Source organism: Plectropomus leopardus, chromosome 4 (assembly GCF_026936395.1).
Source record: "Plectropomus leopardus strain MGB_pleo_1.0 chromosome 4, ASM2693639v1, whole genome shotgun sequence".
NCBI classification, from domain to species: domain Eukaryota; kingdom Metazoa; phylum Chordata; class Actinopteri; order Perciformes; family Serranidae; genus Plectropomus; species Plectropomus leopardus.
In genome coordinates, this window is record NC_142179.1 from 30,698,435 (window position 1) to 30,722,753 (window position 24,319).

General features: G+C 39.6%; 1 long non-coding RNA gene across 2 annotated transcripts in view; it reads left to right on the forward strand.

Annotated features, from left to right (window-relative positions):
• LOC148189803 (uncharacterized) overlaps positions 1-24,319 on the forward strand; it is a 94,948-nt gene that overhangs the window by 46,626 nt on the left and 24,003 nt on the right. Inside the window, exons 2-3 of one of the 2 annotated variants that reach the window (XR_015776334.1) lie at positions 14,225-14,302; positions 15,981-16,806. This is a non-coding gene — a long non-coding RNA (uncharacterized LOC148189803). Of the gene's footprint in view, positions 1-14,224; positions 14,303-15,980; positions 16,807-24,319 lie in introns of those variants that run through there. The other variant, XR_015776333.1, reaches the window with a different exon arrangement.

Consider the following 24,319-nt stretch of genomic DNA (forward strand, 5'->3'; position numbering starts at 1 on the left):
GACATTTCGTATTAGAAAGTACGATAACGTAATGTAACATTCCAAAGTGCTGTCGACTGTTGGTTTGTCCATAGGTTATTGGTAGGACCGATTCCAAGATTAATCAACTGTACAACTTGCTCTAAATGTTATTAAAAATCGGTCTAAATATCATAAAAGTCTAGGGATGAATTTAAACAGTGAGGTATTTTAATGAACAAACAGCTCTGAACTCACAATTATCAAATTACCAAAATGTGACTAAAACTATTAAATATTTCAGTCAAAGGACTAAAAAAATAATAACAGCCAAACCACTGTAATTTCCCTTGTCATGTTTGATATTTGTCCCATGTTCTCCCCCTCTTGTTATTTACTGCTGGTTGCAATGCTGCTGATGACGTCACCCACAACTATCTCATGTTGCATTACAACACTCAGAAGACGCTCATGACTCATGACACACTGTAGATATTATGACTTCCAAGCTGATGTGGTGTGACAGCTCTCAGTGCTACAGATATTCTTGCTTTTCTTGGACCACCTCTCTCACTGCCTTTTAGTGTCATACTAGCTGCACTGTAGAAAGTTTTGTAGTGGCCAGGGAATTAATTGGAAGCTGTGCACGCAGCTTTGTGAAATCACATTTGAACCTCGTAAAAGTCGCTCAAACACCAGCTGAGAGTGGAAACTCTCTTGAAATATTGCTCATGATAGTTGTGGGAGGTTTACTCCCAAATCTGTCAGAGCTCTGACCCCTCAATATCAGTTTACGGGTTCCCAAACTTTTTTTTTTGGCAGGCAACTCCACATTGAGGTCAGAAAACTGCCCATGAAAACTGCTTTTATACTGTTTGAAGGTTTACAGTGGTTTACACGATAATAATGCAATACTTCAGTTCTCAGTGGAGCAGAAACCATGGCTCTCCTTAAGCTATTTCAAAGACTTGTAGAGGAAGGCAGTGTAGTGTTGTAGTTTGTGTAGTCCAAGAAGTAGTTATCCATTTCACAATAAAATATAACTACATTTATTTAGCTTAGTTTCACAGACTCAGAATTCTGTCAGTTGAATCCCATTTGGCTGTTGAATACAACTCTTCGTTCCTTTCTTCCATACAGGGTTTTGAGAGTTTGAACGAGGTTTGGCAGAACGTACAAGGTGACCGTGATGTTCACGTCATATATTAAACAAGCCAAATAATCCCCATGAGCTTGAGTACTACACTACACTAACAATAGACCAGAAATAAGCAACAATTTTTAATGGATATCAGATATTAAACCAAAGCCAGAGACTATATCATATTAAGTCACTGTGAGCTGTAAATTCACTACTTCTAAACCTGCGTGGAACCCAGTGACATGAAGCACTAACACCTGACACTCTTCACTGCTGACCGAGGTGACATGCTACAAAAAAAAAAAAAAAAAAAAAAAAAAGTTGAGCGATTCAACTTTTTTCAGCGCTCCAATGATACCGAATCATCAGCCAATCATATCGTTTTTGGCCGCCGCAGTGTGTTATTTAGCTTAGTTTGATGACACTATCCTAGCTGTCTGTGCCTCCTGATGCACAGAAGTGTGATATAAGGTGGCAAAATGAGATGTTAAAATGGTGCTCAGACTGTGTTCATAAATATAGAAATTTTTATGACTAAATACGAATTTTAGCTGACGTTCAGTTTAAGTGCTTTGCAGCAAATAGCAAGCACACACCGACCCATGATGATGTAACTACAGTAACGGGCATATGAACAACACTTCTGTGTCACTCATAGTGTGTGCGCAGCATGAGCAGAAGGAGCAAGATAATGTTATATCGGAGCCTGACTGGGCAATGCCTCTCTACCTCTGGGAAACCAAGGCTATTCGAGGTGGCTGAGGCGTGCTCTTTGACTCCATTGAAGCTATGGACTGTGGCACATGTACAGTTTAACTCGAGCTGTGATGTTGGAGGGTTACAGTTGACGGCGCTCAGGTGCTCTTTGGTCTATTGCCTTTTATAAAGAATCTTTTCCATAATTGCAAATTTTTAATTCTCATGCATGTCTTTCTCAACATAACTCGACCTAAGGCCAACTGCAGACGCCTCAGTGAAAAAATGAATCATTCCCACAAAACTTCTGTGATACTGCGCCATTTATTGAAGTTTTGGGAAAGGCAGACCAGATTTTACTGCACATGCGTTGTACCTCAGTGTTATGATGCAGTATAAGTCTGTGACTTCTCCTCCTTTTAACCTCAATGTGGTTTTGCTTCCTCTGTCTCACTCAAACTCACCCTGGGTCTTGGTCCACAGCTGTCTGTACCAGAGAGCAAAGCAGTGTGAAAGGAGGAGCGCTCACTCCACAGCATAATCTGAGGACCAAAATGTCCACAAAAGTACACTGACCGACGAAAAAATAACTAATTAAAATAAAACAAGACTGCTCGACTTTAACTGATGATTCCGATCTTCTACTTTGAGGAGACAGTCCGAGTTTAGAACGTGATTTTAGAACTTCTACCTTTACAGAATAACTCAGTGTAGTTTTTTTTTTGTTTTAGAAAATATAAAGTCCAGTATAATGATACTACAGTGTGTGTGTATACTTTTTCATTCACAGACTCCACAGAAACATCATCACCTGAGAATGGTTGCCTGACATTGTTGGGATTTGAGTGTTTAACATATGTGTTGTGCTATCAAACTTTGGCTTTGGCTTAAATTATTGTGGCTTTTCAACAACATTCTTTCACTCAGTGTATATGCATGAATTTTAATTTAAAATGACTAACATAGCATGTGTTACAGCTATTTAAATCTTAAGAATTGCAAAGCTCCTGAGGGTGATTGTAGCAATTCAAACGTGTGATTAAACAGAGAAAAAGCAGTAAATGTGCAAAACCTTTTCTTGGGTAGGTAAAATGATAAATGATATCTTTATTAATGCCTGTAAAGTGAGGCCATAGATTCATATTAGAGATATAATCTTCATATGAAGTGTTACTCGAGATAGTTATAATGTTCAGTGCAGTGATGTTCAGTGCAGTTCAGTGCCATTATCTTCCCCATCATTCCCCTTCCCTGAAGTACCTGCCCTTATCAGATGGCTGGATACGGTCCTGTCCTCCTCTGCAGTGACGTTAACAGCACCCCTGTGAACACCCGATCAATCCACCAGGGCTAGGAGGCTATCCCTGCTAATGGCTAATGAAAGGTGTAATTACAGCAGGTCAGTGGAGGCATTCAGACACAGAGGAGAGAGACAGTGACGAGTTCATTTAGATCATTAGAGCCGAAATGTGTCTGCCTCGTTAGACTGCAAGTCACCCGCATTATCCTCATGATCTTCCTTTGTTTCTATTAGACTGAGTGGGTGGCATTTGATGGTGCAGTAGATTGTAGGATTATGAGTGAAGAAAGGTGAGTTGATTTAATTAAAGGGAGTCTAGAGTGGAACAGAATTGAAAAGAGGAGATGACGATTCGGGGAGTACTTTTTTAAAATCTTCATTTGCTGCAGCTTGAAAAAGAGCATTTATCTCCAATTAAAATGTCTTTCACTGCTCATCCGGTGACGGCCCATGACATACAAGCTTCCACATAATTGCTCGTATTTGTCACTTCAAACAATGTCTTCAACAAGGGTTGCACTTTCCAGCAATTTCAAATGCAGCTTATAGCAGGAACACCTTCCCTCTGAGGGCCCCTGCAAATAGACCAGCAGCTGTATTTTTAGATGGCTATTAATACCTCCAGCTAATTCATTTCAGCTCTCCAGGCACCTAGCATGGCCTCTCAATTATGGATGAGGGGAAAGTCATTGGATTCTCGGCGCTGAGAGGAAGCTGACGGTAGTGACAGGACGCTCTCTGCAGACACATGACAAACAGGCAGACAGCTGAAGGACGGGCAAGAAGATAAGGGGAGATCTGTGGTGCAGTTATAAGAGCCTGAATTATTTTTTAATGCAAATTTATGTTGAATATTATTATTTTTTTTTTAAATGAGGCGTTCCACTTAAGCAGGTTGCTTTGTAAAATTAGGACAATGCTAAAGTGTACAGATGGTGTACGGTAAGGATAGCAAGATGTAGTTTTACAACTATATTAGTATTAATGACAAACAGCTGCAAAGTCAACAAAATAAAAGACATCAGATCTAAATTGACTTTGATGACAGCTCTCAGTTTTCTCTTTTGATGCTAATGTTATATTGGCTCGGCTAACATACAGGCTGCGGTCGGATTTAGCAGTTTAACGATCCATCTATCTGGACTAATCTATAGATTTAATGATCACTGATGCATTTAAATGGATGCAAATGAAAACGTGGATCCATATCACCATCTTTAGGATATGCCTTTATTTTGAAATTCTATGTCTTCGTCAAACAGCGGCAGGACGCGCAGATAATGGCAAGCAGCCAAGAAAAAGAGGAAGCTATTTGTTTGGGAATAAATCAGTAGTGTGGATATATTTTAGATTTAGGAGGGTATAAAGGTCAACAGACAGAGCACATGCCATATGTAAACAATGACATAATGGGATTAAGGACAATGTGCATATCATTAACGTGAGCTTGTCTGTTTCAGCAATGTTTAAAGAAAAAAATGTGCATGCATGCTGAAATTTAATTGGCTGTTCTGTTGGGTGACAGTGACTTAAACCAGCCACGAGTGAGAAAAAGTGTAAAAAATACATGCAAATTGTTTAGCTGTGAGGATGTCCGCTAGCCACTAGGCTAATTTATGAGATGTAAAACTGCTTTATCTAATAATGGATGACTGGAAAAAGCAACTGTTTTGTCTATGAACCTCGACAGTTATTATTGAGCCAAATTTTATACCTTTGATTATTATGCCTTCAGGGATTTACGACAGTTTAAGTTTACTCAAAAGAGCATTGTTTGGACTCTCTGCTCTCTGACTGAAAGCCCTTCAGGTTAACTTGTCCTATATTCTGTTTTATGTGTGTCAGTAGAGTCAATTTGAAGTAAACTTTACTGCACTAAACAAGTTACAACTATTATCATTATTTTTGGGTTGTTTTTATCTTTTATGGCCAAAAGCAAAAAAAAAAAAAAAAAAAAAAAAAAAAAGGGGGGCGGCAGCTTCTTCTGTAACAGACTGTTAAATGATCACATGATAATGTCTCGTATCAGTCAAAGGCCCCTGAATGGAATCATATTGTGGCAGTGTGTAATATTGGCACAAATTGTAACTTTGTGCAAAGAATTGATATCGTTTCCTGATGAAATCGGTGATTTACAACCGTAATCGAATTGTCAGAAACATTCCTTTCCACTTTTTCTTGACCCTGATTGAAATTGTCTTGATGTTAAGGAGAGATGACGTGTGATGCATGTTTATAAGGTAACAGCTAGGGATGTGGTATGATGCTACTCTTCGGTTTAATGTACTGCGCACCACTCAGGTCTGGTTGAAGGTAGCTAGCAAAGCCACTAGTTCGGCTGCTACAAACGCCGTCCCGACCCAACAGTGTTGCTGTGGAAACCTTGTAAATCCCTTTAGCATTGTTGACTGTAATATCATTCAGTAATGGGTATCGGCCTATTGAAAGCAAAATAAACCCAATCTGACATCCCTGGTAACAACATTCATTTTATGGTTTGGCTAACTTACAAAATAATTGTACAAAGTAATGTGCTAACAATATTGATTCTGCCTTTAATTTTAAGGGGGCAACGGGGCACAGAGAGGTTGCAGTGATCGGACAATTCGTTTTTGACGGGCTCAATGTGACAACGGGCACTGTGGTTACAACCCTAGGACTACATATATAATATTTCCTACGTTCTTAAGCAGCTTACAGGGATCGTGAGACATGACTGCAGTCAGGTTGTAACTTTAGATAAAAGTGTACTGTGAGACTAAAGGCCATCTGCCCCGTGTACCGTGACTAGCTGCTTGGTGTCATTATATATATGTCACAATATCATATATACAGTAGTTGACATTCATATTATGCATGCTGATTTCTTTTCCTGATATCATGTAACAACAAAGCATGGAGATTGTTGCATTCTGTCTGCTTTTGATGAATATTTAAGCCTCCAGACTTCACAGAGCAGTTTTATGTTTCTGTAACTTCAAACTAAATCAGAGGGGGGTTATATTTACTCTATATTCACTTTCATCTGCTCTTTTTTTATGGGCAACACAAAGGCAAAGGAAAAGAATATGGAAAGCTAACTAAAGAATAACGCTGGCTGCCTCTCTCCCTCCTGGGAAAGAGTCGGCCACAGATGAACCATGTTACATTTTTCAGAAAGACTAAATTCTTCTGAACAGCTTCTCAGCTGGGCTCCTTCTGGTTCACCACCAACATATTCATTACTCTTGTGAACGACAAGGGGAGCATGCGGGTAAATTGGGTTTAGCTCCTGACCTTTGGGTTTTGATTAATGGGCTCGCTGTTCTGCGGCTCTATAGCAGAGGTCTGGGGAGCTGCTGGGTGTTGAAGGGGTGAAGCGACAGGCTAAGAAACCCGGCATAACCCCATACATCCTCTGTCCAGTTATTCATCACAAACTGAAAGAGCTGGACCTAGTCAAGGGGTACTGACCCAATCTGAAGGACTGCTTCTGCCTTTAGAATTCATCAAACTGGCCAACAAGCCATTGGTAGTATTTTTATACTCCTGTCTCAGCTTGTAATCCATGTCAACATGTTTCAGAGTGATCATTTTCCCACATGGTTCCATCTTTTTGATTGACAAATCAAATTGCAGACTTCTGCGGTGTGTCAAGCATTTTGATGGACACACAGATTATTTTTTACATTACATATTTAAGGCTTGATCGCCATTTAAAATATGCTATTTATTGTGTTGTTTTATTTTTTCTCTAGGTGTTCAGGGACATGCACACATCAAGAGTTGGACTGGCGCAAAAATGTGATTAGCAACGGTCCAATTTCCAAATCGAATGCACCTGACAGCATAAAACAGAAAAAGGCAGCGGGCCTCCTTAAATAACCCCTGCTTGGCTTCAAATTGTATCTGCCACACATGAGGAATCAGAGACCAAGAGCCACATAATCGTGTTTGCTTCCTCTGCCCTCCTATTATGACAAATTAAAGAGGTCCAGAAGCCATATTTTTCAGAGCAGCGGGTTCTTAGCTTGTCATTAGCTAACAGACTGACAAATTGATTAGTATTGATTGCAGCCAAAGCCTTGCAGCTGTCTGCCTTGCCCGTGGTATTCTACAAGGACCTGCAGGAAAGGTCATAACGTGTTCAGAGCAGACTAAAGGATTTCATGTGGCTTTGGGGCAGAAGAGGAGAATCTGAGTAAACATGTCATGGACTATTGGTTGAAGCAGTGAGAAAGTGAGAAAAAGGTGCAGTTTTAGTACAATAAATTTACCAGAAATTCTCTGCTGATGCATGCAACTTATTGAATGTACAAATGATTTTCTCCTAAAAAAAAAAAAAGATGGAACAAATGGAGGACAGAACATTTTTTTTCCACATCTTATTGTCACATGTATTCCATCTCCACTGTGAGCAATGACTGCCTGGAGAATACATCATTATTGCAGTAGATTTTGTGAATTTCGTCCATCCTTGCAGTCTCTTTTGGAGTTGTGCATTGTTTTGAAATAAAACTATCCGCTAGACTGTAGTTGTAATATAAATGGTCTAGTGGACAGTTTTATTTCAGCCTTGTACTGTGTGGATGAGATGATTTGTTAGCTGTTGGATTGTTTTCCATCAAACGCATCAAGCGAGGCACAAGAACAAGAATGCATAATGGGAAGCAACCATCTAGTCAGGTATACATGTCTGACTAGCAAAGCAGCAAATATGTGTTAGAGCCTTGTAACTGCACATTAAAATCAGCATCACATGCTGTGAGAGCCTGCTAGTTAACGAAACACAACTTTAGAGAGGCCAGACTCTGTCTTTTCTCTAGATTCCTAACATGATGCACCCATTCATTTTCAGAGGAACAATGTCAAGATCTTAAACACTAGATTCCTTTCTTTCTGTCTCATAAAATGAAAGCTGTCTCTCTCGCACAAAAAGTTAGGACTCAGCACTGTGCTGTGTGTGTGTCCTCCGAAAACAACAGCAGTCAATTTAATGACTGCAATAGAAATTTTCCACAGTGTTGTCATTACGCAGTATTTATTTATTTATTTTTTTACCAAGGTTTATAGTAAAAACGTTTACAAGCACACCTCTAATGCTTGATTGCGTTTGACTTGTATTTGTAGCTGTAACTATCCTGTAAAGCTGCCTCTTCAGAGATGGTATAGGCTGTATACCTGCACAGCCATACCTCTACTGCAAACCACAGCGGTTTATTCAAATGAGTTTTCCTCGCTGGCTCTTATGTTGCTGTTGTTCCTTCACTGACAATTCTTGAGTATATTTGCTGGAGTTGTGCTCCAGTAGATATAAGCACATAACTACATATGGCTGTTTGTGGTTTGTATGATCATGCATTGTAGATGGAAGAAGAGATGATAGAAATATGCACATCCACTATTGTGGTGAGTGTTGTTGGTAGTCTTTTTCTGCCAATTGCTTCTTTAGATTGAATTCTTACTAAGTTTTTTGACATAAGATGCTCCGAATAGAGTTCTTTTGGAAAATACAAGTCAAAATACAAGACTCCAGATTATTTGTTGTCCAGTGGCAAATAACCCGATATATCTAGACATTGCATTCTCCAGTAAACAGCAAAAATAGCACTGCTGGCTTGTTGCAGGTGCAGCTTTCATCGAGTTGATGATGAGGTTCGCTGGGCAGGTTAAAAAAACGAGGGAGGCATTTTGGACCAGGTTTGGCTTTGTTTTTTTTTTTTCTCCCAGGTTGTCATGGTAACAGCAGCAGTAGGGCATTTTAGGACGCCGTCTCTGGCCAGAAAAACACCTCCAGGGTTCGGTTTAATACAAGAGCCCAGAATGGGAATATTGAGAAACACACAGAAAAAAGCAGAGGGCCATAGAGTGGAGTGAGGCTGAACTATGTATGAATGGCCATTTTCTGCCATCATTACCATTTACGATACACAATGTGAGTTTTATGAGTGGGCAATCATAGTGTGTGCTGTGCTGTTTGTGTGGTTGCCGGTAAAAGAGAGTCACAGAGAGATAGAGTCAGTAGAGGAAATAATAACAACAAGAACACAGACAATTAAATTGTTGATCAGAACTAATACATAGTGATATCATGCTTTCTTTGCAGGAAAAGTAAAACAATTGCTCTACCAATTCTGATTAAAAACATCTGTTCTTTGTAATTTTTTTTTCATTTACTCAACTGAGTATCAACTTATTTTGAGACAACACCACACGGGGTCCCCCAGACCTGGAAATTGCCAGATGGCAATTTTAGGCCAAGTTTTCGTCTTATTCCTCTGACGATGTTTCTGATTCTGAGCTAACAAGAAGCAGCTGTATGTAGAGACTCCTTTTCTTTTCTTTTCTCATAACTCAAAACATTTCCTTCTGTATCACTTTGAGGACTAATTAGCATTGCATCAGGGGAAGACTATGTCTGGAATCCACACTGAGTCAACATTCCCTTGAATTTGCGTATTTTGTTTCTTTAAACTTGGCAAACAACAGAACATTTAGTTGCTGAACAACAATTCAGATGAGACCCAAAATAAGCCTGAAATGTAAGAAGAAGTTATAGAGTAGTTGAAGTACAGCTGATGATGCATTATTTGCCACTGATTGATAATGTATAGGTGTGAGCCGTTCACTTTATAAAAAGGAAATGAATCTGCAAAGCAGTTTTCACATTGCAAGCCATGCTAGTGGTCTAGGTTTGGGGTGGCAATTCGACCGTGAGCTGGTCAGTTCACCTCTTTTGTCCAGACTTAAATATTTATATTTCAATTTTGTTCAGATATTCATGGTGCTCAGAGGATGAGTGCTTTTGGCATTGACGATCCACTGACTTTACTTCTAGCATCATCATTAGTTTAACTTTTTTCTCTGAAATGCCTCAACACCTGTTGGATTAATAGCAAATAAATTTAGTACCCAATTTGATACAATATGACATGACTCCACCCGACACGATACAATACGATACGATACGATACGATACGATACGATACGATACGATACGATACAATACGATACGATACGATATGATACGATACAATACGATACGATACGATGTACTTTATTGTCCCTGTAGGGAAATTTGTCTTGGACTCAGTGCTGTACAGATAATGCTTCCACAGTTATGATAAAAATCATGCCATTACATTAAAAACACAACAGTCTAAACAAAAACAACATCAGATGTACCATTGCACATAATCCCAGTTACACCTAAAACAATGCACATCACACATGTTGAACTAAATTCTTGCAAAACTACTGACATTTACATGAGTTTCAGTTTTACTTTGTGTTTGCTGCTAAAAGGCATGCCATCATTTACTAAACTAAGATAACATGGTAAATCACATCACAATACTTACCTTAGCATTTAGCTTAAAACGTCACTGTGCCCTAAGTGTAGCTTCACGGAATCACCATTGTGGCCGAGACTCGTGGGCACAAAAAGGTCAATCATCATATTTTTTTTACTTTATAAAGAGCAACTATGATATTAACATACATTGTCAGTTGAGTGTTAAATATAAATACCCAAGGCTGTTAAACACAGTAACAGTAAGGTGTTAACGTGACATTTACCTCAGGGCGACGCACTTGTTTTGTGAATATCCATGAACTTGACTTCACAAAATTAGGATAAAAAGGCACCCTAAAAAAAGGAGTGTTAATGGTGTTCAAGTGTTGCAGTAAGTTTTGGTGTCAAGGATTTTATTATTTGTGCTATGTCACCTGCTGCATAAACCAGGTCAGAAGTACTTAGTGCTAAGTGCAAGTGTGTTCTGTACAGCTTTTATTACACAAGCAGGTCCTCTTGAAAAGCTTACAAGCCTCTCTATATTGTGTTGGTTAACTTGACTTTGATTTGATTTCCCAGTGTATCTCATTTTTACTGCAGTATAACACACAGTTAGTTATGCCGTTACTGATTATTAGCCCAGCATAAAACTTCCTCATGAAGTGTCAGGAAACTCCCTCTCATTGTCCCAGTGATTTGCTGCCAAATTCTGTGCGGCTTCAAGCCAAATATGACTGAATCTTTTCCTACATTCAGCAACTGCTCTATTCAGACCAGAGCCACACTGTGACCAAAACACTCAGCCCAAAAAGAAACAGAAAAAGAAAGGAAAAGTGATTTGATAGGTCATGATTAAAGCCGGGCCTCCCACACCGATAATGTGTTCCTCTTTGTTTTCAGCTGCACTTCTGATCTCAAAATAGCCCCAAACGACACTACAACACTCTGTTTGTTCTTGTTATGGACCACTGATAATGGCAAAACAGTAGATTCCAATGAAAATGACCACCAACAGAGGAAGGGATCCCAATTGAATTGGAAATTTGAGCTATGACAGTTCTACCATTGTATAAACATCTTTCAGTATATTTATCTCAAGAGTAATTATCAAGCTTGTTGTAACCACTCTAAAGTTCACCATCGTTGATCAACAGCATTAATCATGTTGGAATTCTATAATTCCTCCTATAGACTTTACTGCAGCAGGATAAAGAGATAAGTCATTCCACAAATTGTTGTTAAACCCTTAGAGAAGATTATCCTTGTAAATCTGTCACCCATAATACTATCAGTAGTCTCGGCTTGGTCTCAAACCACATCACAATAGCAAACACAAGTAATCCTAAAACGGAGAGGAAGAGTCTTTTAATCCTCATCACCACAATATGTTCGGAGAATTCAAAGAATGCTGAAATTAAAGATCTGATGTGCGCACCATTCTTGTCCACTGGAATCACTCGTGCAGTCTGTTGATACACATAAGGTACACTCATCTAATCTCTAACGGCATCAACTAATAGGATGTAGCAAGCAATACAACACCCATTTTCCATCAAAATTGTTATTAATTATTGCCAGTAGACCAGTATGCCTTTTTTCTGATCTTTCATGTTCAATGTCAGAAATGAAAATGGGGTCAATGATCATAAACAATGGAAACCGGCATAAAGGCCAGTGAAAATGTTATGGTGGTTACTTCTTTTCAAGTATCTGTCACTTATCTGGTCTGCTGACTATTGCTAGTCTAGTCTGGATTGTGCCGGCAATGGCGAGAAAATGAGCCTGTCCACCTTGGTGTCATGTTTCTATATCTGCTGATCAGGAGCCAGAGCTGATAAAATCCTGTGACTATTATAGAGATATTTATCCTGGGACTTAATGCAGATTTTAACCTTTCACAGTAAAGACAAATGCCAGATGTTAGTGGATTTTTTATTTTTTGTCCAGTGGGAAAGGGGTTTAAGATTAAAATGCATAAAGCATGTACAATACTTCAAAGTCAATCTGAAAGAGACTTGCTGACACACTGACCTCAAAGCTTGTTTAAGAAGTAAAACCCTTCCCAATCTTTGTTAATATGTAATGCTTTCTATGCAGCATTCATTTGTCAGTTTGAACAAGTCTGTTGAGCTGAGCAGCAGATTTTGTGGTGATGATGTCATTTCGAGACTACTCTGGAGGCTGCTGGAGAGACAGTTATGATTGAGAAACCTTCAGCAGCCGTGGTGATTTTACTGGGATGTGGGGACAGTTTTTGATTCACAGCTGAACACCTGGCATTCAAATGAAACCCATTTGACTGTAATACCTCAAACAAAATTTATACAAGAACACTAAGTCAGTCACTTATTCAGTGCCAGTGGACCAACTCCAAAAGTGTCATCTCATAACATCAGCTCAAACTGCAAAAGCAAAAGAACTGTCCTTTTTTTTTTTTTACATAATAGCTTTACTGTTATAATTAATGAAGCAGGACAATAAAGATTTTGTCTGCTGGCAGATTTTTCTTTTAATCTTACCACACTCTTCTATAGACTTACAGGAAAAGTGAGCATTGAACAGCGAGGCAAAGGCAAATAGCTTACAGCAACCCACAGAAGGGCCACTATAAATGGTGTGGAAATGGAAGATGTTCACAATATCACAGAGGTCACCAGCATGACCATAGAGAGGAGGAAAGCTCTGCAGGGCAGATGCAGAGGCTGGCACACATTGTGACAGCTGCAGCTAGTGTGTGATCTTACTTAAACCAGGGCATGTATGCTTTTAAATGTTAACATTACACTGGGCTACAGTTTTGACTTTATCAGGAGACCGGAGCGATATGGCTCAAATTATTATATCGATATACAGTATTATTACAGTATAACATGGCAAATGTATGAAGATGGGCCTTTTTCACATCAGACATTTTGACTTGTCATAGCAGCAAAAGCACAGGTGTTGCTCATAACATTAACCATACTTATGTTTCATTCAAGTTTCCCAGCAAGCCATAACAGTGTAACACTCAGCCAGCATGCACAATACCAGACATCTGAAACTAAAGCAGCTAAATGGAATTAAGTCATCATTGTGCTATTTTCACCTGTCATAATATCCTCTGTGAAAATGTCTGTTAGGCATCATATAATCAAATATATTTATATATAACAACAGTTTGGAATTCTACATTTGGACAAAATCATTTCTAAACGGCTATAACATGATAATACCATATTACAATATGATTCTGCTTATATCAATTTACAAATATTTTTTGTTACATAATTTAATTGTGGAGACAAAGTATCAAATCAGTCAGTTTAGTGTTCAGATGGTGATGTGACATGCAGCTTCTAAAAACTTGCTCAAACTTCTCTACCTAACTTTGCTAACAGCCTTTATTTTGCGACTGCATATTCCTATTATAAACTTATGTTTTATTCATACAACTTTTGTACAGTTTGGAAAATTTTAAAATCATGGCTATGGCAAAATACTCACACTTAACAAGTTTGGCTACTGAACATGCAGGAAAAACAACAGGAAAAAAGGAGGCTAATAAAAGATAAGTTTTTCTAAAATTCAGTCACAATTACGCTTGTAATGATGGGATAAAATGCCTCTGGTAAGCTGCTCATTTGTGCTGGTACATTCTACATAGCAACAGAAATTGCTCAGTGTTGTGTTATATACCTGCCTTGTTACCACTGCCATGTCCTTTCAGTTAACCTGCCTGTTTGTTTGGGTCTAAAAAAACATCCATCAGGTGTCAGCACAGTGACCTTTTCCATCTTTAGGAAAGACAGCGTGGCCTTGCATGATGCTGTGAGCTGAACACTGACACCTTGCTTCACCCTCCCTGACATTACAGAGTTGTCAATCAAATGGACTGATGCAGGGACATCGGCTGTATGGACTTTACAGACAAGCCGGGATTCTGCAACAGCAGGTGAGTCAATCACACCTGCCTCCCTGTCCTACATTGACTCAGACTCAAACAAAGACAGGATGGGCAGCAGCACATAGCGTATATTAACTTGTGCATTAACTATACGTCATTTTCTGTCAGCTCTTGCCGTTGTTAAAGCAACATTGTTGCTTTGTGTTGTATTACATTTTAATATTCTTCAAAGGCGGAGGTAGGCAATGCGCGATTGATCATTTATAAGTTCGACACGTCATTTGACTTGTTTTCTGTGAACGCGCAGTCTGAAGCAGAAAGCCTGAGTTAACAAAGAAAGTTGATAACCTCCTTCATGGTACCCTGTTAGCTCTGGCTACAGGGTTTGCAGAGACTGCTCAGGTGAAGAGAGCCTGGCGCTGTCCAACTTGCTTCATAGTATAACCCCCTGAAGTCTATAATCATATCCTTGGTTTTATATACTGTATGTTAAGCTGCAAAAAAGACTGGTCACACCTGGTGACAGACTCATCGATCACAGGGCCATTGTCATGCAATAAACTCAATTGACAGAATCATCAGCAAAGTTTAGTATTATCCTGTTATCTTGCTTACTTTGGCACGTTTGTGTACAAAATGTAAACCAAAGGTGAAAGGACACCGTCCTGAGGTCAGCCAGTGGAAGAACTGACAGCACCAATCACTTTCACCTTTAAAAGACAAGGTGAATGACAGAGCACACACGCTGTACTGCAGACATATGTGATGTGTCGTTTTGACAGATGGACAGGTAGACAGTATTCACACTTATGTAGACACAGAGGACATCAGGCAATCAGAGAGCTTGATGAGCAGGTACATGTGCCAGCCATCCAGCTAGAGAAGAGCAGCCTCTCTGTGAATAAATAAGTGAACGTCCCCGGAGACTTTCCAAGGTCACCCAGAGAACTCAGTCTGTGTCACAGCTCTAAACTGAGACCAGCTGCTCTGCCAGGGCCATATCTGGACCAAACACTGCCTACAATACAAGCTGCTAACCAGGCAGTGTGTGTGTCTGTGTGTGTGTCTGTGTGTGTGTGTGTGTGTGTGTGTGTGTGTGTGTGTGTGTGTGTGTGTGTGAGTGGCACTTTTTCTACAGCTAAATAAACAAATCTGTAGAGTCTGTTCCCAGAATCATTACCTCCAATCCTAGTGGTCTCCATGGGTCAGCAGCTATTATCTCAGTGGCTCGTTGGCAACACAGTTTTTTATAGCACATACTCCATGTGCCTAGTTTGAAAAAAACTAGAGGCACAGAAAGCAGCTGAGGGCATACTTACAAATTATTAATAAACCCTGAACCAGCATTTTGCAAGTCATATTTGAATTCCAGCAAATACTGAGTCAGCATTGCCCTTTGTATTTTCTGCAGTTGGATGCGTGTGAGTGAAAGATAGACTGACCTCCTTACAGCTGCCTCCAGTTGTTTCTTTCAGCTACGGCTAAAATCTGTTTTAAAGTACTTCTGAGTGACTGAGAAGTATTAGTCAGTGGTGATAGAGGCATCACTGATGTGTTTATCTGACATTTTTCACTTCTGTTTTTCCCCCACAAACCTCAGACACATGTACTGATTTGACTGAATGCCTTAAAACTAAATGCTGCATCATTTTAGCTCAGTTAACCTTTATTGTTCAATCCAATCAAATTAGCCTTGTAGGCTTTTTTTTTTTCTTTCCATAATTAGCCCTCATTTCCATACGGACCAGAGGCTCATCTCGCACCAAACGAAGGCTGAAACAGACACTTAGGGAAGGAAAGTATCAAGGAGAGAGGCGTCACGGCCTCCGGCAATTAGCGAGGACCCTTCTGCTGCTCTGGATGGGAATGTTATGACAGCACTTGATGAGACATTGCCACCACACAGAGCTATTCACCAGTGAGACACGTCCCCGTGGGCATGTACACCACCAAGACAATCAACTGGGGGCTAATATTCCTTATTTATCATCAACACAACAGTTGTGGGTGTGAGAGCGTGCTGTCTTCCTCAGGGGATTAGTGGCTGCAACTGAAGTAATACAAAAACATCAGCATCAATTAGTCCCGCTCTCCTCTCTGATCTGTAGCCTTATTTCCAACAGTGAAATGGAGCAGGTGATCCACTTTGTGTTTTTGTGTGTGTGTGTGTGTGTGTGTGTGTGTGTGTGCACGTGCACGTGTGTGTTAGCGCACATGCTTAAATGTCCACCTGCCCTGCGACTAGGCTCTCTCTCGGCAAGGCCATACTAAGGGGCACACAGACGCACACACATACTATGTCTGGTTTAATCCAAAACGGCACATCGACCCAAATGGCCATGTTTTTGTTTCCCTGCGGCCCTCTTTGATGTTAATGTCCCTGTGAATTATTTATCTGTGTGTTCTCTTTGCCTTCTCCTCATGCTCTCTGAAGGAATAAATCAAAAGAGCGAGGCACACACAGAGAACAGACAGGAGGATTTATCACGGGGAGTATTGTTTACCGCGCTGACCTCCAGGCCCTGCTATATACACATATCTGTGCTTTGCAATCAAACAACCGCCTGTTCTCACAGGGCACACACACACGCACGCACACACACTGGCGCTGCTTTCTTGATGATTTAAAAAAAAAAAAAAAAAAAAAGGACTTCTATTGTTTTTGCCTTTGGCTCTTATTCAGGCATACATGATCATTTTGAGCGCACTATGTATCTGTTGTGTATGATTATTTATTGTGCTGAGAAAATCTTTTCTCTGTGTGTTATATCAATAAAATTTGCTCGACATAAGGGGCTGAGATAACCATTGAAAACAGTTTTGTCCTTTAACACAAGCAGATCTACATAAATACCTGAATATAGAAACATGCATCCTCACATTATCTCTATTTGAACATGATACAAAAGCTGTTCAGGAATGAATTCCATAGCCTTAAATAGCAGCGTTGTACCTGTTGCACACACATGTAGGAAATAAATCAACATGTAAAATATAATACAAAAACTTTTCTCATACTTTATGTAATGAGCATAGTATTGCAGAGATGTGCCTGTTTAAAAGCCTGTAATGAAGTGATGACAAGAATATAATAACGTATTTTTCCAATAAGCAACTTTCTTCACAGCGTTTACTGTTGCTTGTCTCAATAACAAAACAGTTGTTTTTAGATGTCTCTACATAAATCCATCCTGACACAACATGCTGTGTTCTTTTTTGTAAAATAGAAGTTAGTTGCTATTTCTCATTATGTTCATAGTGATCACTGACAGCTCACTTGCGTCAGCCAATTTTTCCCCCATACTTGGCAGGTTGGAAGGTTGTAATTTCAAGCTTTGGCACTACCGATACCCTTTTGTTTTATACACAATGGAGATTGTTTGGAGAATGATGAAATACTTGTGTTGAGTAGAGGCAGGGTGGGGATGCTCCTAAAGCCCAGAATTATAACATGTTCTTTAACATAGGAAAAAAGATGAGGTGTGTAGAAGATTTGTGTAATCGGGATTGCAGCGACACACAGATGACACTGATGTTAAATGGTAAATGGAGCTGCACTTGTAAAGTGCTTTTCTATTCGTTTGACCACTCGAGCACTTTCCCACTACAAGTTACATTTACCCATTCACACACTCATTCACTGATGGCAGATTGTACAGTTTAGGGTACAACGTGCTACTCAGTAACCTCACTAATAACGCCATCCTGTAACCCGACAAACTATTGTAGTTAATTCACGACATGCTCCCTGGCTTTGAAAGTAACACTTGGTGACTGCTACTGGTAGCTAGCCACAACAAATAGTTCCTTTTTTTTTAAAGCAGTGAGCCGCAGGTAATTAGAGGAGAGACCCAACAGAAAGATGAAGTGAATATGTAATGTATCACCTGGCCAAAAACTGGTATATTGGCACTACCTTTGCTTTGCTGGCTTGAGAACAAGGCTTTTTTCATGCCTTGCTGAAATACATAGCAATGCAGGTATCAATTACTGCACTTTTATCACTGAGCAGGGATAGAAAATGAGTTCAAACTCCATAAAAGTGAAGTCTGAAAACTGGAAATGTCAGAAAGAGAAAAAAAACCAAAACTGCAACAAAATCATTAGTTTTGATCAGTTACCCCCTCCCTCTGCAGATATTTCCCAATCAGTTTGTGTTACATAGAAAGGGGAAACAATCATTTCTGCTCCAGGCGCTGCACATTATTAAATGACATATCTAGAACAGGACTCTGTGGGGTGGGGAAACTTCCAGGTCCGTGGTTTTGACGTTACAGATGTGCCAGGCGGGCTTTGCCAGCAGAGCGGAGGAGAATAGCTGCTGATCATCTCGCGTCCTGGCCTCCTTTCCACAGCTCGAGCTCAGACCAGCCAATCCCCATAGCCTAATTGGCCTACTTTAACACTTACCTTCCACTGGTAGCCACTGCGCTGCTGCGTGTGCAGTTCAGCTCCCGTGGGGCATTGCTCAGTGATGGTAGATCCCAAAATGAGGCCTCTAGACTAAACACTACAGTATCAAAACAGTCTGCTTAACCTCTTTACCTATAAGCTGCTCTTTAGCATTTCTAAATGTATTGTGTGGATATAGGGTTATTTGTCTGCTTTTTGCACCCTCTCTACCCTCACTGTTGCTTTTTTCTGTCATGAATAATTTCCAGAAAGTCTCATGTTTTCTGCAGGTAGTTTTCATCCACCAAAAAATCTCAAAACAGGTGAACTCTGTATTTATGAATGAACTTTAGTTGTAGGAGAGACACAGAAAAAGATGACGCTTCCCTGAGGCAACATGTGGTGTAGCGCTCTGTGTTGTGTGTGTGTGTGTGTGTGTGTGTGTGTGTGTGTGTGTGTGTGTGTGTATGTGTGTGTGTGCATCTGCCATGCTGCCAGCTGCTGCTCAAGATCAGCTACATCGCAGTAATTGGCCTGGCCCTCTTTGATTTGTGCTTCTAGTATTTTTAGTCATGTATCAAGCTTGTCTCCCAACATCATGAGGTAGATCTTGAAGCTCTGCAGCTCCCACGTCAGCTAGTGAAATTCTTACTGCTAAAACATTTCTGCCCTCAGACGAGAGAGAGAATCACCACTGCTTTAGAGCTGCATTATTTTCAAAATGCCAAATAATTCACAAATAATCATTACATTCTTCAGATTGTAAATTAAAATTAAAATACATTTAAAATGATTCTATTCTAAAATATCTTTACAACTATTGAATGCCATTGAAATTCTATACACTGTATCCACATATTGTATCCTAATGACTCTGGTGATCCTCTAACTTCTTAAAATGATTATTTGTCCAGTATTTTAGTTTATGACCATCTGCCTCAGCTGTATTTGCGTTTAGTGCTGTGCTGCCAGTGTTAGCATGCTAACACGTTAAACTGAGATGGTGACCATTCTTCCTGTTAAACAGGCATGCTACTGTCATCATATTGCACATGCTAGCAGTCTTACAGAGCTGTTAGCATGGCTCTGGAGTCTCAGTATCATTGAACTTTGTGCAGATTCCCTAAATAATAATGCTGGCAGTGTTCTGTATTTTTCTTATTGTCAATAGTCATTGACAGATCAACACCAATGATGCATTTATCAATTTTTTAATGTTTTCTGACTTCAGCCCCCAAGTTTGTTTTTCACTACTGAATGTCAATTTTTAAATGAGACATACTGTAAGGATGGACTTTGTTTTGTATTTATTTATTTATTTTTTTCAAGCCTTAATAGTTTTCTAAAACAGCTGGACACACATTTTTTTTTGCATTTTTTACTCAACAGAAGGAAATAGTGCATTTGTTTGATTTCAACAGTGGATTAATGCACATTTGTTGTGCGAGTATTTATGGCAGCAGGGTTGTTTATGTGCATTTGATGCTATAAAAACTACATTGTAGTAGATCAGTAAATAACATATTTTTTGAACATTTTCAGCTTTATGGGACAGAACAGTCTTGAAGAAGACAGGAAACAAGGGAAGACCAACTAAATTGTCTAGCCAGTATTGAACAAGGTATATAGCAGTAACCATTAAACGTTCAGCTATCAGGATGACCCTCTCAGCCTTTACTTAGTACAAGGTACAAGGTAGATTTATTGTCATTTTTCTTAAACGTGGTTTGAGAAGAAATGAAATTGAAGTTGATTTTTATTGGATTTAGATAATATAGATTATCACTAGCCTCATCCTTCGAGAGTGAAAAATAATCTACATTTGATGAAGACTGCATTTCTATTGCAATCAATATCCATAAGTAAGCACACCAGGAACGAAAGCTGCTGAGCGCATCAGTGCTAAAATGGCAGTATGTAAAAGAAGACGTGGTTCATGAGAACATATGTAGATGGATTTTCATTATCAAACACTTGTGAGGCCCTGGCTCACCCCGTGACACCCTTTGTCCCCACAGAAAGCCACACTGGAGTTAGGTCAAAGACCAGGCCTGGTGCCCGGGGCCAAATTGAATTACTATGATTGCCTAGTCTTTTATAATTAATTTGCAAAGGGCTTAAGGGCCTTAATAGCTGTGAGGAGCACAGGCTTGAAGGACAAACACTAATTAAAAGTTGCCAAGGATCAGGAGTATGCCACGGTGCAGGATGACTTTTCTTTTCGAAAGAGCTGATTATAATTCTGCACTGGGCCTCCACAAGCTCTGCTATCATGAGAGTTCACACTTCTCTCCATAGAAAACCGGGGATGTATTGTGAGTCAGGCTTAAAAGATATATTAAATGTAAGCAGGTCAGAGTGCCACTGTGGTACAGGTTTTGACCCCTAATGCTGGCATGGAAGGAGCTCCAGTTTGGAGCTGGTATGTGTGACTGCCCCTTTTGGCAGCATGTGGCGTTTAGCACACGAGCTTGCGTTTTACACAAGACATTTAGTAAATGCTCTTGTGCTGCTGCAACGAACCCTAAAGAGAATTAGAATTAGCATAAATTCCTGGATCACATTGACACCGATTATAAGACAGAAGTTTTCGACTATTGCAAGTTCTAACTCTCATGTCCTGATCAAGTATGATAGAGAAGAAATGTATGACAAACAAGCAGGGCTTTTCTGCCTTGCTGGATATTTGGTTGCATTTCTTTAGTATTATTAAAAAACAGAGTGACGGATGAGGTCAGAATGAATGAAAACACACAGAGATTAGACATACACCCAAACCTTTGCCTGGGATGCTGCAGTATATTCCTATAAAGTCAGGAGGATGTAAAGGTTTAAGGGAGCGTTTGGTCCTGTGAAATGTTCCCATATTTATTCTCTGTGTGACTCAGAGTCTCAGAGCTCACAGTTATAAAATATAACTTAGCTTACATCTTCACCGCAGGAACAGATTGCCAAGCTAATGAAAAACTCCCACGGCAGTCTAGATTAACTTCTTCCAGGGTTTTGTGGAAGTCAAGTCCTCAATTGCTTTTCTGCCGCTGGCACTCTATCTCTTCCTTTTCTTCCTCTCTCTATTTCCTCTTCTCTTTTCCCTCCTCTGCTTTCACCTGTAGAGTAGTGGCTGCTGTCTCCAAGGGGGAAAAAAGCTTATTGAGTCAATTGAAGCAAAGAGGAAATTAACAACTACTGGCTGGCTGGTTTTATTGTTTTGTTTGGAGACAAATGTGGCTATATCCTTGCTGGAGAATTGAGGGAGTGTTTTCCCTGGGCTCTCTCTTGAATTGCTTTGTGTTTTTATACACACATTGCTTCCCTTGTTCAGCTTTTTTCCCCTCTATTTGTAATTGCAGAAGTTGCTTTTAGTGCAAACCAGAGGTTGACCTTCTCTCTCAGACCTTAAAAAGTTTCAATTTGGAATTTGTCTGACCACACTCGAAATCTTGATGCTATTCAAATGTTTTTGGGGGGGTTGAGATGGAGCAGGAAAATAAAATTGAAGAGCTATTCCAAGCCATCATAACTCATCACGCTTGAGCTCTTGTGTTCACCAAATGTCACACATCACTCATGAGTGTACACCTAACATTGATGCTGTCGGAGTAGGAGCTGGAGTTGTTTTGTCTTGTCATGTCAAATAATGAAATGCAAAATGATGTTAGCATGAGGCTGGCAGCAATGTCTCAGTGTAGAGGGGTCCCCCAATTGGTGAATTTATTGTGTCCCCATGACACACTCTGTTTCAAACAGTTTTGATGCTTTAGTTCCAGAAAACGGCTCTAGCTGATGGAAGCACACATCCCACTGTATAACATGGGATGCTTGGGTTGTGATTTTGATGGAAAACAGTGTTGTCTTTGTCATCCCTTATGTTTTTACAGAATAACATTGTTTCTGTTTGCTTCATTTGTGCACACAAATTGTTGTTTTTGTTGTTTTACATTTTTACATCTTACATTTAAAGGTCAGATAACTCATTATGGGGAAACAGTTGCATGCTGTTTGTGGAGGCTCTCGGGGAGGGGACTTCATCAAGAATGACACAATAACCGCTGATTATGCCATCAGTACGGTGTCTATATTAGGACATCCTCAGGTCTCAGAGTAAGGTGTCAGGCTTCAGATGAAAGGGCGTCAGGTCTCAGGTAAAAACCTCAGAGGAAACAGCCTCAGAAAAGAGCTGCCCCAGATGTTTTGAGCAGATATATTGATAGTACAGTGATATTGTAGGGTTGACTATTGGTGCTGTCCCAAAATATTCACACATTGAGAGTTTTGTAAAAAAATCATCAGTAATTTTGACATAATGACTAAGTGGGTACAGGCAAAATAATATAACAGCCTGATAAGGTCAGAAAATTAAAGCACTTTACTGCAATGCAGCCATTACTAGCAGGGAAGACATTTACGATACTACGATATCCAGAATCAGAGACGATATCTTGTTTTGTATCACAATATTGACATAATCTTATATATTGCCCAGCCCTAGCTTGACTATTTTTGCTTGAATGTCCTTTTACAATGTGATTACACATAATTCTAATCATCAAAAATTCTATTTAATGAGACAATATATATGTCCGAGTTGAACACTTTTCGGTGAGACAAATAATCAGGTCGATGATATAAAGCACATGGTTTCCTTTTAATGTTTTGTCTTAAGATGTTCTAGTGCTATTACACTTAGTTAATGGCTTTATTAGATACATATATAAAATAGTAACTCCTCATAAACTACAACAGCCCTGCAATAAATCGTTTCTTCATGACAGTTATTATGTTCCCTTTTCTGAAACAGTTTCAGAGAAGTGCTGATTTAATTAAACGGTCAATTTGACTGCTTTTGTTTGTGGTGCTCTTGGGTTGTAATATATGGTGCTTTATACTTAGCGGTGTTCCTGTGTTTCTAACATTTAGTCCAGTCAGCCCTTCTCATGTAATCCTGCTCAAAGAAAGTGATTTTGAATAAGATGGCAATAACTCTACTTGGACAGGATGAGACTGTTTGCAGTGATGGTGGAAAATTGGGTCTTAAATATAATGAAATCTGGATTATCATCACATGTAGCAGCCTCTGCTGTACTGATATTAAATCAAATTGTAGTGCTTGGAAGCATTTCTCACAACAGACTCACGCCCTACAGTAGCATCAACAATAGTAAGACATTTATCATTTACCGACCTGCTGTTGACATATTAATCAACATGTTTTTCATCAATATCCCTTTATTCGATGTCCCCTGTCATCACTGTCATCTTAACAAGAAGAGGCGTCTGCCACAGGAAGGCTTATTCGCAGCTTAATTGACTGAAGCCAGTTGAGATCATTTGAGGCTAACCACACTTTCTCACAATGAGGTTTTGATGAGCTCAAATCAATGGTGGGCAGGGGGAGAGTGTTGCATGTAGTGCTCATTAATTCAATCTTCATACAACCCAGATGCTTGAGTCAGAATAAGAGGAACAGGAAGGCTATTGATCGTTCTCTGGCGTTTGGCCAGACAACACAGCAGTCTGCATTTTCAGCATTAGAAAAACACAAAAACACATAATGACCCTTTCTACATGTTCCATCTAAACAGCATAATAGATTTTTATCATCTGCAGGCTTGGTTGCCTCTAACTACCAGCTACAAACTAGAAACTCCACCTTGTGAACTGAGAGGATTTGCA